This window comes from Marmota marmota, unplaced genomic scaffold (assembly GCF_001458135.2).
Source record: "Marmota marmota marmota unplaced genomic scaffold, marMar, whole genome shotgun sequence".
Lineage (NCBI taxonomy): Eukaryota > Metazoa > Chordata > Mammalia > Rodentia > Sciuridae > Marmota > Marmota marmota.
In genome coordinates, this window is record NW_026000048.1 from 17,720,726 (window position 1) to 17,727,376 (window position 6,651).

Consider the following 6,651-nt stretch of genomic DNA (forward strand, 5'->3'; position numbering starts at 1 on the left):
GGCTCTGCTCTGCCCCTACTCCAATTGGGGTGTCGTGACAACCACGCTGGCAGGTCACTGGGCCTGTTCTGGGCGTGGGCAGCGGCTCTGCTCTGCCCCTACTCCAATTGGGGTGACGTGTGTACCACACCGGCAGGCCGCTGGGCCTGATCCGCCGGTCTGTCCCAGGTCTGCCTACCTTGCAGTTGTGGGCGGTGGCTCTGCCCTGCCCCTCCTACCATGCCCGCGGACTTCTGGGCCTGTTCTGCCGGTCGATCGCAGGTCTGCCTACCTTGTGGGCGCGGGTGGCGGCTGTGCTCTGCCCCTACTCCAATTGGGGTCACGCCGGCGGGCCGCTGTGCCTGTTCCGGGCGCGGGCGGCGGCTCTGCTCTGCCCCTCTGGCTTGATGACAAAGTGAGAGAGACTCGGGTGTTTGTGAGTCACTTTCTTTACCAGGAGACCAACTGTTTCTGTCGCTGCTGGTATCGATGAAGTTCTCTCCTCCGCCGCTTTCGGATGACATCAGATCTCTGCCATGTTGGTATCCCATGCGAATGGCAGCATTTCGTTCCCTTTGCTGGGTGACCAAAGCAACGGGTGAGTCCTGACCAGCCCTCACAAGCCCCGTCTCAATCCTGTTACCACTGCCTATGAAGGCTCGGTTGGTATTTACCTCCACAGTATTCAGCAGGACCCGGACCGAGAAGCAGTTTCCGCGGGTTCTTTATCCCTGGGCCAGAGCAGTTCCGGGAGCCAGAATTCGGCTGCTCCATGCTAGGTGTATGTTCTGATAGGAGCAGGCTCCAAGAAGCAGTTTCCGCGGGTTATTTAGCACTGAGCCTGAGTAATTTGTCTGCAAGCCGCAGGCAAATGGCAGCCTGAAATTACCTGTTCTATGGCTGAATGAGCTGCAGTCAGTCGAAAACAGGGATGGTGACATCAGCTCTCCAAGATGGTGGCCGCTGGCTTCCTCTGTGGTCTGACCAGTGTGGAGAACCGAATTGGATCGCTTCCTTCCCCTGTCTCAAAAACCCTTTTTCTAGTTTTAAAAGAAATTAAGAAAAAATAATAAGTGATTGCTTACTAGGTTTATAAGTGAAAATAAAACATATAGTGATGTGTTATTAAATGTTTAATAACTGGCTCTTTGAGGGGACAAGTCTTGATTTGTAGACTTGACAAATTCCATGGTATAAATCCTGTTACTATTATTCATTTCAAGTTACAAATTTTTATATCAATCTGATTACAGAATTCCCCCAAATTTATCAATCACATTATGTAAACCAGCGTAAGGCAGCTCCAATGAAATACTGAAAACATATGAGAACACTAGTGAAGGAAAAGGGGCCATGGAATCATATTGTTTTAAATTTCTTATATTTTATGTTAAGTGGCATAATGCTACCTTTAAGTGCACTATACAAAGTTAGGCATTTATATCAAAATACAAAATGGAAACATTAAAAACAATACAAAGATGTATAGCTAACATATCAATAGATGATATTAGGTAGATTGCTAAAATAATGTCATATAAAGTGAAAAAGAATAGAGAAAATTGGAACAAATAATATAGAATAGCAACATGGTAAACTTAAATCCAGCTATATAAATATTTAAATAGACCAAACACTCCAGTTATTGGTAGAAATTATCAGATGGGGTGAAAGGCAAGATCCAACTATATACTGTCCATATGAAATTTACTTTAAACACAAAAATACAGATCAGTTGAGAAGAAAAGGATGGAATAATATATATCATATGAAGGAAAAGCTTAAGAAGATTGGTGTAACTAAATTAATGTCATTAGATTTCTGATTTTCCCTCTTAGTCTTTATCTTAGCTACAATAAATACCTTTCAAGTTAGTCTAAGGACTCAGAAATATAAAGACAAGATAGATCTTAGGATAATGTGTAATATTAGAGATTTAGAGAGATGTTTCTTAGTTATTAGAAGTTTTGTTCATCAGAAAGACATAATATTCACTATTTATGGACTTATAATTAGTTGGAAGTCTTTAAATAAAGTACTCCATGAATAGATCATCAAAAAACTTGAGTTTTAAAGATTTTAGCTGATTCTAATTATTGAAAAGGAAGTTTCCAAAGAGAAAGGCATTAAAACGTACCCTTGCAAGACATCACTTAAAAGATAAGAGCTCAAGTAGTTACCAGTTTTTAAATTCTATAATTGTTCTTTGGAATATCTTAATTTATAACAAGACCATTTGGATAGAATGTCTGTTTTTAATTGGATAAATTTATATTCTTTAAAAGAGGAAGCAAAATTGGAAGGATTATTCAGTATCTACATTGGGCAAAATGTTCAAAAAAATCAGTAAATAGAGGCAATTTATTTCACATTTTAAAAAACTGAAGAAGAAATGTGCTTAAAATGGGTAAGATTCAGTATGTATGAGATTATTAGGGCTTAAATATTTACATAGTTCTATATGAAAACCTAATAATGAGAATATCTTCTATTTGGCAGAACTTCCTCTGAGCTTACAGTGCACTTCAGCACTTGGCCAGAGTCAGTTGAAACAAACAATTTCAAGTTTATTAACCTTAAAATAAAACTGAACAAGCTGAAAAAAGTCTTATAAACAAATAACAAATAAGAGACTGATAAAAACATATTTATCCAACAATTACCATTGAGCAGTACTTAACACAGATATGCTGATTAAAAACTACTAAAAGTGCATGAAAAAAGCTTATTTTAAAGCAGATAATCATACAGAAGTGTTCTATTCTTTTGTAATATACATAATTGTTTTTATTAGAAATAATTTTATTTTTTTCAAAAATAAAACAATTTTACGGGCCCACCAGTAGAAACATTCATGAATCAACAAAAATTTATTTTAAACAATTGTTTTATTGTTTCCTTTCACTCTGAAAGTTTTCCTACTTTGGATAACAAGTTATAGGTATCATGTACCCAGGGGATAAAATTAGTCTGTCAGCCAGCCACTTGGTGCTTCTTGGGTGCTTATTAAGAATCTGTTTTATGTATTTAAAAAGCAAATGCATCTTTTCCAACCCTTCACCTATTCAGGGATGCTTTGTTTATTCATATAAAAGAAGCAAGTAGAAAATAATATAATAGCATAGCAACACATTTAGTTTAAACTTAAATTGACAGCAGTATAAAAAATGATAGTCTGAAGTAAAGTTTGATGCTCAGTGACCTTTTTGTTAGTTATTCTAATGTCAATTATATTCACCATTTTCTCCTATTGTTATCAAGGTGACTGAGAACTGTCTTTGTGTTAATCCGTGGGACTGTTCTTTGGCCACGAGTGAACACTATTTCTAGCCTTCCAGGCCTATGTGTCCTTTGATAACTAAGAGTTTCAATTGTAAATGACATGGGTTTCTTTATTTCTCTTCATGTATTAAATATTTTGAAGACTCGGGAGGATGTGCTTAACTGTTCAAATTTGCTTCCCTATAATTACTGAGTGGATATAATGAGGATTAAGCAAGAATAAAAAATAAATTATTTTATCATATTCAGGAGTTTTTTCTTAAATTTTTAGTTATAATAATTTCCCCAGATATTTCCCTTTAAATCATTGAAAAATTAAACATGTCTATATTTGTCCCTAACACTTTAGTATAAATTATAAGGGAGTATAAAACTCCTCAAAGAAGGGGAAAATTTCTGAGAGGACAGAAGTTAAGGGGGAGAGCCGTTGTGGAGAGACGGGAAGCAGAGAATGATTTTATCTGATTCATGGCTTTTCCCATGGTGAAATCTGACTTAGGTTCCCAGGGCTTTTGTCTGAGTTAACTCTGTCTTTGAGGTCAAACATCCAAGGTGAGGACATTTTCCCTCTTACTCTTTATCTTAGCTATAGTAAATACTTTCCAAGTTAGTCGGAGGACTCAGAAATCTGAACTAGATTCCAAAATGTAGTGAAGCATTTACTGACCCTGAACTGGCCTTTTCTTCCACATGTGCCCACCAGTGGAATATGTATTCTTATTTTTATTGTTTTGATTTTGAGATGGAGATGCTAAGAAATAGAAGGTTTCTAATTCAAAAGACTGTATTGTCTTCGTTACTGTGTATTGATTATATCCTTAAATATCTCTCAATTTCAATCAAGTAAATTTCAACATTTCAAACCAGGAAATATTGGTATGTGGTAAATATTTGGGGGACATGCTCTATACTATTCTAGGAATGGGAAATCTTGCAATAACAATTCACTTAATGTCAACCAGTGTTTTCCCTAGAAACAAAGGTCTAGCATTCTTTCTAGAACTCAGTTTGGGAAATAATGCCCAAAGAAGTTAGATACTATGGGCTTTAAAAATAAAAGCTTTAAAAATAAAAGCTTCATCCCCTCTATTTATAGCCTTGCCCTCACTTTTCAATGTTTAGTTTTTTTTTCTGGGAAAAAAAACCCCAAAACAAAAACTCCTTTAAAGGTAAAATTTCACATATGTAAATAACATTAATTTCAGTGGAAAAGACTTTTAAAGCACTCTTGAACCCCCACATTAATACACACACAAAACTGAATCCTACTAAACCAGCATGATTACATATACAGTTCACGTGAACAATTATGGCTTCACAGACAGTGGCTGTTCTGGGATGATTCTGTTATAGGTTCTTCCAGGTTTTCAGATCCAGTTCTTATGCAGATGACTTACGTAGGGAGTCATGTGTAACATAGGAAGCTTAGGACAATGCTCACCCAAAATGCATTCATATGCCCCCATTCAAATGTTTTTGGTACTCTAATTCATATAATGAACCACTAATTACCAAAGTAATCGATATTAGGAAGGGGCTTTGGGAGGTGGTTAGTTCATAATCCAATCCCATACAAATGGGATTAGTACCCTTATAAAAGAAGACTCTGGGAGCTACTTTGTCTCTTCAAGGACACATTGAGAAGATACTGTCCATGAATAAGGACCTGAGTCGTCACCAGATACCTAGTATGCCAATGCCTTGATTTTGATGGTTGTAGCCTCCAGAACTGTGAGAAATAAATTTCTGTTGTTTATAAGTTAGCCAGGTTGTGATACTTTGTTAAAGCAGCCCAAGTAAACCCAGATGAAAATGATACACAATGTCATTGTAATTAAATCCTTAATTAAAAAAAAACTACAAATAGTAGAGACTAAAGAAATCAATGAAAACAAAGAAATCTCTATCCCATAACTATAAAATGAGCAAATCACGAGTATCCTTTATAACTATGAGGATGACAAGAAATGACTCATTTTACTGGGCTATATGTTGATATGTGAAATATGAATTTGTTCTTGCATTTGAGAGGAGATGTGCTGAAACTAAAACCTGGCATCAAATGATTGTCATTAATGGTTTTTTAAATTTTATCTATCTATCTATCTATCTATCTGTTTTTTATTTGTTCTAATTAGTTATATATAACAGCACAATGCATTTAGGTTCATTGTACACAAATGGAGCACAGCTTTTCATTTCTCTGGTAGTATATGATGTAGAGTTGCACTATATGTCCAGTCATACATGTATCTAGGATAATGATGTCTGTCTCATTCTACCATCTTTCCTACCCCCATATACCCTCCCCTTTAAATTTTATTTTTGATTAACATGTATAAATTGTACATTTTGATGGGGTTCAGTGTGATATTTAAATATATGCATGTAGTGTGCACTACCAAACCCAACTTCCCTTTGTTCTTCCTTCCCTCTCTTCCCAACCTCTAGTAATCACTCTTCACATTTAGGCTGACTCCCTTGCCCCCTATAGCGTTATTGAGGTAAAATTGAAGTACAATAAATGTACATATTTAAAGTATGCAACTTGATCAGTTTTGACATATATGTAACCAAAACAATCAATATAAAAGGCATTTCCAGGGCTGTGGCTATGGCTCAGGGGTAGAGCACTTGCCTCACATGTGGGAGGCACTGGGTTTGATCCTCAGCACCACATAAAAATAAATGGATAAATAAAGATATTGTGTCCATCTACAACTAAAAAAAATTTCCATTACTTTTTTTTAAAATTTGAAATTATGCAGTCTAGGTTTCCTGCATGTTCTATTACATTAGAAATCAATTATGTTAAGATACATAGAACCCCACCCTCTCATGGCAAGTATTTCAAAAATTAAATGGCACAATTATAAGTATCTCAGAGGTCAAGAAAGAAAGCACAACAGACTTTGAAAGCAAGAAGATCCTGGAACAATGTATTTCAAACGCTGAAAAATAATGGATTCCAACCAAGAATACTGTATCCAGCAAAATTAAGCTTCAGATTTGACAATGAAATTAAAATCTTTCACAATAAACAAAAGCTAAAAGAATTCACAGCCAGAAAACCAGCACTGCAAAGCATTTTGAGCAAAATACTACAAGAAGAGGAATTGAAAAATAGTGCCCAAAACTAACAGTGGGAGGTATCTCAGTAAAGGGGGAGGAAAATAACCCAAAAGTAAAAACTAGCCAAACTAAAATAAATAAATAAATAAACATGACTGGAAGTACAAATCATATTTCAATTGTAACCTTAAATGTTAATGGCCTAAACTCACCAATCAAGAGACATAGGCTAGTAACCTGGATCAAAAAAACAAATCCAACAATATGCTGCCTTCAGGAGACTCATATGATAGGAAAAGACATACACAGGCTGAAGGT